Source organism: Palaemon carinicauda, chromosome 14 (genome assembly GCF_036898095.1).
Source record: "Palaemon carinicauda isolate YSFRI2023 chromosome 14, ASM3689809v2, whole genome shotgun sequence".
Classification (NCBI taxonomy): domain Eukaryota; kingdom Metazoa; phylum Arthropoda; class Malacostraca; order Decapoda; family Palaemonidae; genus Palaemon; species Palaemon carinicauda.
Window position 1 is genome coordinate 22,186,088 of NC_090738.1, and position 11,679 is coordinate 22,197,766.

Here is an 11,679-nt window from a genome sequence, read left to right on the forward strand (position 1 = left end):
CATCTAATGTCCTCCAATCAAAATCAAGAAGGCAGTTAGAGCTTGCAATTGAAAGGTCAATGCATGACAAAGTACCTGTCTGAACATGAAAGTGTGTGGGCTCTCCTGTATTAAGGAGCCCCACATCCTCATTCTCCACAATTGATGAGATAATATTGCCCCTTGTGTTGGCCAAAACATCACCCCATAAAGGATGTCTACCATTCATATCTCCCAGTAAGAGAAAAGGTTGAGGGAGTTGTTGAATGACCTCTGCTAAATCATCATATAAAATATTATCATTTGGAGGTAAGTACAGAGAGCATATTGTATATTTTCTCCCTATATCAATTTGTACAACAACTGCCTGCAGGGTTGTACGTATAGACATGGGTATTTGGGGAACATCTCGACGAATGTACATGAGACTTCCGCCATGGCTCCCTGCTTGTTGATTATAAAGTGTTCTATAGCTAACATACTCTCGAGGACTAGGAGTGTTAGAATCAAGCATACTTTCCTGTAGACATACAATTATGGGGGAATGCTCATGAATTAGGAGCTTAAGTTCTTCATATTTCGCCCTCAAACCCTGACAGTTCCATTGCAAAATGGAGGAGAAAACTATGGATTATTTCTGGAAGACATCTTGGATGAGGTCTTCCCATTAGCAGTTTTTAATGTAACATTATTACCAGTATGTTTCTTCAGAGGTGGTCTTGTTATGTTGGGTTTAACGTTGGTGTTTTTCTTTGTATTCTTTTTATCTATTTGTTGAGGTGGATGGTGGACCTCAACTTGAATTTCTGATTTATTCAGTCCATCTTCTGGTTCATTAGAAACATCAACAGACAAAACATCAAATTTATTTGATGTCATAACCTTAACGTTTCTAATGGAGGGTGGAGAGAGAGATGGAGGTCTCTCTCTTTTGCGATTAATAGATGGTGGGATTCGAGGTTTTTGCACCTTTCCCACAACAGGTGCATCAGGTAAGTTAGTCTTAAGTGGAACCTCCATCAGATCAGGCAAGGACATGGCCTGAGAGAGGTTTGTATTACTTTTTGTAATGGCGGCTGAAGGCTGTACAGCAATGGGCAATGACCTAGTGTTAATACACCGTGGTAAAGCCTCAGGAGGTGATAAGGTTACCTCGTTATTTGACATTTTGTCAGATAGTATACTTTTTTTTGAGCTATTGGCAGTGCTAGGTTGGTTTGATTTTAATGCCTTAGCATATGTATTTGATTTATTTAATAGTCTTTTGGCATGGGTCACACTTATGTGTTCTAAGTTTGATTTGTTGAGGGCAGCTTCCTCCAACTTATATAGCTCGCAAATCTTGTCTGTGGATTTGTGATTCGAGCTGCAATTTAAACACCTGGCTCCAAGTGCACACTCTCCATGGTAAGATTTGGAGCAAATACCACACATCTTCTCATTTTTGCAAACTTTGGACGGGTGCCCAAATTTAAAACAATTAAAGCATTGCAATGGCTTCTGCTTGAAGGGTCTTACTTTAATCCTTTCGTTCTCGATAATAATATGAAAAGGTACATCAGCATCCTGGAACGTAAGGATTATCATTGATGTACCTGGGACTTTATGAACTTTCCAAACATTTAATGGACACATGGCCAGTATCTCCTCCTCTGTAAAATCATATAGGTCTCTGTTAAAAACTACGCCCCTTCCGTAGCTAAAATTTAGGTGGGGTTTGACATCTAACTTAATGTCATCATTATTTATTTTCATATTGGACAATATTACCAATTGTGTACTGGATTTGGCATGGATAAGGAAACTATTTTTTCCGAAACGAGATATATCGCCTGGTGCAATAGTTCCTACTTTTTTCTGAATCAATTTGCATATTTTAAAATAATTCCCTGTAACCCCCTTTGATTCAGCTATAAGCCACATCGGTGGTTTTGGATTTCTCTGGGAGGGCATGACTAAATCTGTGCCTTTTTCCAACCAATCGGCAGGCCTGTACACATCTAAATCTTTTGGTACCTTATCGCAGAGAGCAGCCGCGACATTCAAGTTATTAATTTTAATATTATTCAAATTACTTATTGCACTAAATGCTTCGTCATAACTACTATAAGATATCCATGAATCCCAAGTTTCAGCTTCAAGTTTCATCCTTATTTCTTTTATGCATCCATAGCATTCAAATGCTTTACATAGATCATCATAATTTGTTTCTATTGAAATTTGTGTAACATGGAGGATTCGAAGTTTCCTCGTGTTACCCAAATTACTCGATTTTGAAATATCAGTAGAATGGTCCTTTCCCGTTCCGAGGTCATCAACAGAGCTATCCCTTATCACATTAGCAGAGGTCGTCAACAGTGCCGGGGGAGAGTCAGCGTATCCAGGGGATGGGGGTTCGTTCCTTAAAGAATCCATAATAGTAAAGAGAGGGAAAAGAGTTAGTTTGATGTACCTGCTCGAGAATGTTAGGCCATCACGCGTCGGAAAGGAAATTTGCACTCTCTACTATCGGCACAATGAGAGTATACTTCCCAGATGGTCCACTCCATACCCTACCCGAAGGATAGCATCAAAACAGATATAGAGGCACAGGTGTAAGCTGAACCCGCCTGTTAGGACTGAGACCAAGAAATTAGGGAATCATCCTCCCCATATCTATAATGACGGGCTTCCGGCCAAAAGCCGAGAGTCCTACCCCAAGCATTGGATCCCCCTGGATTCCGAAGACCCAACACTTGAGAATAGTTCCGCCAAAAAGGTCCAAACCATCTTCGGGATGGCTGAAATCATCCAATACTCTCATATATAGCTTTGAATGCAAACACCTCCCAACCGCGATACCTCCTCCCACTCATCAAAGCAGGCAGCAATAAAGGATGTATGAACATCCCCGCCGGGGCTACAATGGATGTGAAAACATCCAAGCCATAGGAGAAAAGAAAAAAAAAATAAATAAATATATATGTACATAATATATACACACATATAATGAGGGAAATTTTTCTCATAGAGTTTGGAAAGCAAGACTAAAGAAAGTTTGTGAAATTAAGATAAGGTTGAAGTAGTATTGAGAAAAAGAAAAAGGTAAAAGAGAGAAATTTAGATTCGAACTGGGGGAGCAATTTCCCCAAGTTCGAGAGCCCTCTTGCCCGTCACCAAGTTTCAGCACGGGAATTAAATGCCGTGCTGAAGCTTAATGACTTCATCAAGGCATTCTCTCATTAAGAGGGCCCGTACAGGGAAAATTCTGTATAGACTCTAGGAAAAAAACCCAAGATTGTGAATTCAAGGAACAATAAGCAAGCAGAAGTATATCGTGTCGTATATACGTAAAGTGTAGTTTGTACTAAAGCGCTGAATAGAGTACTGTACCTCCCAGGTCTGGATCAGGCAGACAAGTTTATGTTCACGTAGGAATCATAATACAGAAAACAAACATAGCACAACCAAACTTACCTGTTTGCATGGTAAGGGAGACTTTGTCCCACAAGGTCCATAAGAGGATCAAGGATACTCTGAATATAATCTAATAATCTTAAGGCAAAAGAGACGCAAAGATTCCTTCTATAGTTTATTTACAAGAAACACAGAAGTTATGAGTAAATAATATATTTATGCTAGACATAGACATAACAAGCATAACAGTAATAACAAAATAAATAAGTTTCATCTGAAAGAGAAACATTGCCACTCCATGAAATTAGGAAATTTCATTATATATGTTATTACTAAAAAACATAATGCATAAACATGCTGGCACTCATGTCAAAATATTATGCTTAAGGTCACTTAACTATGGAAGACAGTTCATAATGTCCATATCAACACTAAAATATCATGATATACCTAAGTCTATCATGCACAACCTTCACTAACAGTCCCAATTAGTGCACTGTCCTTCGCAGTAATCAAGCTGCAGGCTTTATTACACTGCCTGCAGCCACCACATGAAATTTGATTTCTTGTAATTGCTTCGCATACTGCCTAAAAAATATTCTGGAAGACTTCCAACCAGTATAAGCACGCAGGTTATCAAACGACATAGTCTGAAAGAAGTTTAGAGACGAGGCAACCTTTCTCGGATCATGCCCTGCGGGTGTACTATCAGGATCCGCTCTGCGAATAAAGTAAGTGATTTTCGCCCTTATCTGTTTCAAAAATAACGTCGAACCAGAAGTCTCTCCCCTAAAAAGGTAACCTCCCTTAAAGTCTGAAATTCTACGAAGATAGACCTTTAGGCATTCCACTGGGCAGAGGGATGCTTCTTCCTTCAGAGGGCAGATTCTATAGGGACCCCATCTCTTAGTGGGTAGCTCATTCTTGGTGAGACACATCGGATCCAGAGAGAGATTCAGTTCTCCATTCGGTGTAAACTGAATGTGGCCATCATCCCTCAAGAGGGCCACTATTTCACTAACTCTGGCTCCTGAGGCTAGTGCAAATAAAAATATCACTTTGAGTCAAGTCTTTCAGCGAGCAATCTTCATTGTTCAAGGTCAAGGCCAGATGAAGCACCTTATCCAAAGACCATGGAATAGGCTTTGGAGGGGCTGCAGGCCGAAGTTTAGCGCAGGCTTTTGGGATCTTGTTGAAGATTTCGCTGGAAAAATCCACTTGGAAGGCATATAGAATCGGTCTAGCTAAGGCAGATTTACATGTCGTGATCGTATTAGCCGCTAATCCTTGTCCGTGAAGATGGATGAAGAAGGACAAGCAGGAATCTGTAGAAATCTCTTGAGGTTTCTTCGCCTTAACAAAGGCCACCCATTTCTTCCAGGAAGATTTGTATTGTCTTCTTGTTGACTTTGACTTGTATTCTTCTAAGAAATTAATACTGTCTGCAGAAATCCCGAACCTTTTCCTGACCGCTAAGGCGAGAAAATCATGAGATGAAGGTTCTGGGTTTTCTCTGATGAAGCGTAGACAGTCAAATTCTGTACTAGCCTAGTCAGAACTGGTTCCGGCAACGGGATCAGCTTCAGGCGTAGTTCTGTTATCAATGAAAACCAGACACTGCCTGGCCACTTGTGGGCCACTATCGCTGCCCTACCCCGAAAGGATCTCAATTTGTCGAGGGCTTTCAACAATAGGTTGGTTGGTGGGAACAGGTAAATCCTGGACCATCTGTTCCAATCTAGGGACATTGTGTCCGTTGCTTCCGCTAGAGGATCCTCGTACGGGGCTACGTACCGGGCCAACTTCTTGTTGTCGCTCGTTGCGAAGAGATCTACCTGCAATCCTGGGACTTTGCTCAATATGAAGGAGAATGATCCTGCGTCTAGGGACCATTCGAACTCTATCGGGTTGAACCTTGATAGAGCGTTCGCCGTCACTTTGCGGAATCCTTGAAGGTGGACTGCTGATAAGTGCCATTTCATCTTCTTGGACAGATGAAAGTGCTAGTATCAAATGATTTAACTGAGGCGATCTCGAACCTTGTCGATTTATGCATCTCATAACTACTTCGCTGTCTAGGACCAGACGAACGTGGATTGAGTGGCGAAGTTTCAGTTTCTTCAGGGAAAGAAACACTGCCATGGCTTCCAGATAGTTGATGTCGAAGGTTTTGAAGAGGGGCGACCAAGTTCCTTGCACTTTCCGATGATGAGAATGACCCCCCCCATCCTGGATGGTGACTGCAGGAGGAGGTGGTTGCAAGGATACTTTTTTTCTTAAGTTCTTCGCTTCCGACCATGGCTTGAGAATCGATCGCAGACGATTTAGTAATGGTCTTTGTAGATCTCTTCGATCGTTGTAAGCGTATTTTCTCCAGATCCCTGATGCATCTTTTAACTATGCTCTCAAAAGTGGGTCCGTCAAAGAGGCAAACTGGAGAGACCCAAACACTCTCTCCTGTTGTCTTCTTGATATCCTTCGGGATTGAAGAAGACTTTTGACGGCCCTTGCTATCTCCTTTCTCTTTGCTTTTGGCAAGGAGAGGCAATGTGACTGTAAGTCCCAGTGAATTCCCAGCCACTGGAACTTTTGAGCCGGAGACAGCCGAGACTTCTTCAGGTTTATCTTGAATCCTAGGTACTCTAGGAATTGGATCACTTTCTGGAAGCTTGCACGCATTCTTCCTTGGATGCTGCCCACACCAGCCAGTCGTCCAGGTAGGCCATCACCTGAACAGCTTTGAGGCGTAGTTGTCGAATAACTGCGTTCGCAAGCTTTGTGAATATTCTCGGTGCAATGTTCAGACCGAAGGGCATGGCTCTGAAAACGTATTTTCTTTTCTGGAGCTTGAACCCTAGGTAGGGGGAAACCTGACGGTTGATTGGTACATGCCAGTACGCATCCGTCATGTCTATGGAGACTGTGTATGCCCTTTTGGGCAGAAGGGTCCTTATGTGCTGAAGCGTCAGCATTCTGAACTTGTAATTTACAATGAACTTGTTGAGTGGAGATAAGTCCAGAATGACTCTGAGCTTTTCCGAATCCTTCTTCAGAACACAGAATAGCCTTCCTTGAAATTTGATGGACTTTGCTTTCCGTATTACTTTCTTGTCTAGTAATTCCTGAACGTATTCTTCCAAAACTGGGGTTGAGGGTTGGAAGAAATGAGGAAAGCTTGGTGGAGTTGAGTTCCAACCCCACCCCAGTCCCATCTTGATCAGGCTGTGGGCCCAAGGATCGAAGGTCCACCGATCCTGAAAGTGTAGAAGTCTCCCTCCTACCGGCAGCATCTCAATTTGAGTGCTGGTTGGAGGATTTTCCTCCTTGGCCACGACCACCATTGTTGCCTCTTCCTCTGAAGGGGCGTCTAGAGGAGCCCCAAAAGGAGCCTCGAGACTTTGGCTTAGAAGAAGCCGATTGCCTTTCATAAGCTGGGGTGAAGACTGGTGACTGAGACGCCAGTGTTTGGGGCACCAGTTGAAAGGTGGTGGTGGGTTGTGCCACCGTCTGGGACACCGTGGCCACGGGAAGCTGTTGCTGTCTTGGCCGAGAGGGCAAACGAGGCCGCTTTGACTTGTTCTTCGGCTGGGGACCCCCATCAGCGGAAGATTTTCTCTTCGAAGACAAGCCCCATTTGGAGAGGAGATTCCTATTCTCCGAAGCAGCCTTATCTACGACCTCTTTGACCACATCACTAGGAAAGAGGTCTTTTTATCTACGACCTCCTTGACCACATCACTAGGAACGAGGTCTTTTCCCCAGATATTAGAAGCTACCAGCTTCCTAGGTTCGTGTTTTACAGAAGCGGAAGCAAACACGAACTCCCTACAGGCCGTCCTGGCTCTGATAAAGTTGTACAGGTCTTTAGTTACTGTAGCCAAGTGAGCCTTGGCAAAGACCATATACATATCTGGGGTATCAGGAATGCTAGCCATCGTTTCTAGCCCTGTTTGTAGAGACATGGACGTAGCCAAGCGTTCCTTAGTCTCGTGTTCTTTCTTCAGGAGAAACTCTTGACAGCTTTAGGAGGTCCTCGTTGAACTGGCGTCCAGCGATATCGGCCTCCAGCTTCCCGACTGAGAAGGTAACATGAACGTCCTTCCAGTCTTTGTCATCTGAAGGGAAAGCAAGGGAGAAAGGCTTGCTTTCTTCTAGCGTGGGACAGGGTTTTCCTGCCCTTACGGCCTTCAGGGCTGCTTTAAACCCTTTATCCATAAAGGGAAAAGCACGTTGAGGGTCAGCAATAAACGATGGATGTTTCTTGCTTAAGGCCGGCACCTTTGAGCTAGTGAATGCCCTCTCTTTTAATTTTGATGTAAGCATCGCTTATGCCTTAGCGAGCTCAAGGACAATTACTTCCTTGGGCTCCGTCTCTTCTTTCAATGCCGGTTCAGTTTCGAGCCGGACATAACAATCCGGGTAGGATGCTTTGCTAGGCCAGAACTCAATTTCATCTACTGGTACGGTACCCAGTTTCTCCGAGAGGAAAATCTTGCCTGCTGACATAGGCATGTGCTCCGCATACCTCCACGGGTTAACGTCGGAGAACACAGGAAGGTCCTTAACATTTAGCTTCTTCGGGGTTAAACGCAAAGAAAGTAACTGCTCGATTTCTGACCGGAAAGTAGTCTCTTTCTCGGTAGACCTCTTCTGTAAGTTGTGTACCATGGAAATCAGGGATTGAAGTGTATTTGTAATTGCCTCCAATTGAGGCGGTTGCGAAGAGGTTGAGGGTGCTGGTTCAACCACAGCCGCTGAAGAAACCGCAACCGCTTCAACGTTCTCCACATCGCTAGTAGGAGGTGCAACTGCCTCCCGTTCCAACTCTTCCACGAGAAGATTCTTCTCGGTCTCCTCGGAAACGACAGACATATTGTCGTCCAGGTGGATACTCTCCAATGTATCCGCAATGTCAGGTTCTCTAGGCTTCTGAACCTGAATCTGCACCAAGGGGATTGAAGGTTTCGTCTGGGGAATGATGGAATCATCACGAGCTCCAGGGAAGAGACAGTCCCTCATCCTAACATTAGGAAGGTATGGGCCCGAGGTGTTCTTCTGAAAACCTCTTACCCATTTACGCAGTGTAGCCCTAGCTGCATCCCTAGACTCAGTAGACTTTTGTTCATCAAAAGCCTCCTTTACCAACTTCTCACACACGGTACATACCTCTGTGTCCCAGTACTTGAGGGCCCCTTTGCTGACAGAACAGTGGGCGTGAGACCTACACACGCCATGTCCGTAGAAGTCCTTGCTGAGGGGCTAGCCAGTGTTCATTACACAGAAACGGATGTCTGGTTACCTGTGGGCGGAGTTTGAAAGTTCGTAAACGTAATGAAAAGTTGCCCATGCTGTTGCTATCGTTCTTTTAACGTCAGCTAACAACGTTCATTCGGGACTAATTGTTTAAAACAATAACCCTGTAAGGATAGAATAAAAGCTCTCGGAAGGCTATCGTGTAAAGGGCAAGTCGTTATACCCAGGGTACAATGACGGGGGAGGCTGCCTCCATCAAATGGTAGAACTGAGTTTAAGACAATAACCTCGCGGTTTTGTCTTGGCTAGAGCGCATGCTCCAGTATGGCCTACGGCCTTCATGAAGTTTAAACAACACTCATTGAAGTTCTGTAAAAACTTCTCAGGAACGAGTCTCCTGAAAAGGGTGAAGTCTCGTATGTGGGAGTTTGCTTCAAGAATGTCAGACATAATTGCCATCGACCGCTTACCTGAAGGGGTTGCCATCGAACGCTTTCTCGCTAGTGAGAAAAACTACCGTCTAAATCAGGCAAGGCCTGCCAGGGAAATGAACTGGAATTTAAAGAATTTTTTATTCCTCACTCATTTCCGTCTGCTAACCAAACCACTCGAAGTGGGAAGGTGGAGGAAAGATGACGGTGGTTCGTTCGAAAACGAAAGGATTGGTGCTGGCGAAACCAGACTAGCTGATATAGTTATCAGCTTGGAGTGTAGAGTGACGTAACAAGTCACACCTTTGGAAGACCCATCCTGTAGAGGGGGGGAGGTCGACCATAGAATTTTAAGAAACCTCTGGATTGCTGAAACATGACAAATTCGGAGATAATTTGTATTTTTCCTAACCATACAAACCTTAGCTATTTACATAGGGTTTACTTTCGGCGTAGCTGAAATTGACGAGCCATTAGACTTTAACGAGGGTTTATTACCCCCGCGCTAGTTAGCAGGGGTAGGGGAGGGGTAGCTTGCTACCCCTCCCCCCTCACACACCGGTGAAATGTCTCACTTCACTTAGAGGTAGGACTTGACTTGGGGGACAGGGCTGGCGGGAAAATATGTGTAAATAGCTAAGGTTTGTATGGTTAGGAAAAATGCAAATTATCTCCGAATTTGTCATTTGTTCCGTAACTGAAATACAAACCACGCTATTTACATAGGGTGACTTACCCCTTAGGAAGGGTGCAAAGTCCCCAGCCTTACTGGCTTTGGCTTACCCGGGGACTCAGAATCCAAGTAAGTCACACTCGAGAAAAGGAGTCCCTGCACCTCACAAGTTCCTTGCTCCGCAAGGAAACATGTGGCCTACATAAGCTTGTGTGTGAAGGAAGAAAGTGTGACCCATCCTAGGCAGTTGACCTGGAGTTCTTAGACGGACCTCTGGGTTAGGACGTTCCCAATACCACCTAGTCAGGGTATGGGGGACGCGACAGTGTTATCTCAATACTTGGAACACATGGAAGCATGGTTTACCTGCAGAGGTTTGAGGTCAGCTATGCAGAGACCAGGATGCTGCTTTCCCCAGGAGAGGGGAGGATGAAGAAAGAAGTAAGGGCCAGACATACTTCTTCCGTTCATGCAGTCTAAAACCTGGTAACAATGCCCCCAACCTTCTGCTACCTGTCCAAAAAGGAGCCTGAGGTTAGACCAGCTGTTGTGTAGCCACCACAGGGCGATAGAAACGTATCGATACCCCTGTGGGTCACGTCCTGCAGGAAGTGGGCTGCGAAGGTCGCTAGATGCTTCCAGACTCCAGCTTGTAGCACCTGCGTCACAGAGTAGTCCCTCTTGAAGGCCAGGGACGTTGCGATGTATCCGACATCGTGGGCTGTAAGGCGACATGACGGGGGAGCGTCTGGATTCAGGTCGAGATGAATGCCCTTGAATCCAGGCTGAAAAGGCATACTTGGGGACCCTCCCCTGCGTCCTTCCTGTGCTCCCAAACCGGGCTTGCACATGAGGACAAACTGCAGCTGTTCTTAAAGATAACCCCTCGGTTCCTTACTGGCAAGTAGGAGAAGGTCTTGGTCATCTGTTACAGAACGGAGACTCGAAATCTTGAAGGAGTCGGACGCCAAGATTCTGAGTCTAGAAATAAACTCAGGAACGAACCTGAATGTTACCTCCCCCTATCCTCTTGAAAGGGCGGAGTCATACAAAACCATGAAGATTGCTTACACACTTGGCCGAGGCCAGAGGGAGCAGGAGCACCGTCTTCCAAGACGGGCGACGATTAGAGGCCTGGCGTAATGGTTTGCAAGAAGATCTCTTAAGGGTCTTAAGAGCCCGAACCATGCTCCATAGAGGAGGTCTCACTCCGACTGGGGGCAGGTACGTTCGTAGCTTCGCATGAGCGAAGAAAGATCCAACGGGGAGGGAAAAGTCTATTCCTTTCAGCCTGAAGGCAAGGGTAAGGCTGAGTGATAGGCTTCACTGCAGAGGGCGGAAAACAAGTTTCCTCCCGCCGATAAACAATAACTCCGTTATTGCTGGAGTAGAGGTATCAAGGGGAGAGGTACCTCTCCCACGACACCAACCACAGAAGACTCTCCACTTCGCCTGGTAGACCCCTGCGGATGACTATCGCAGGTGATGCGACCTCCGCTCCGCGACTGTTGCGGGGTGCCTCTTTGTGAGGAGATGGCGTATAGTCTCCAGGCGTGAAGCCGAAGCGATGCTACGGCTTGTGATAGATGTTGCAGTGTGGTCGTTTGAGTAGCCTGTGTCGTGGAAGAAGCTCTCCCGGGAGTTCCGCCAGGGGATGCAAAAGGTCCGGAAACCGTTCTGCGTAAAGTCGCAGTGGAGCTCTCAGGGTCATCGATAGGTTGACCGACAATCTGGTCTCGTTGAGACCCATTCTCAACAGACAAAATTGGTGGGAAGATGTAGGCGTCGATGCTGTCCCACCGTCACCGGAAAGCATCTTGCCAAAGAGTCTTGGGGTCTGAGACTGGGGGATAGTACAGCGGCAGCTCTAAGTTCCAGGCTGTCGTGATCAGGTCCCCCAGGCCAGGACTTTGCTGGTTACTAGAGGCCAAAGACCCCCAGGTACTC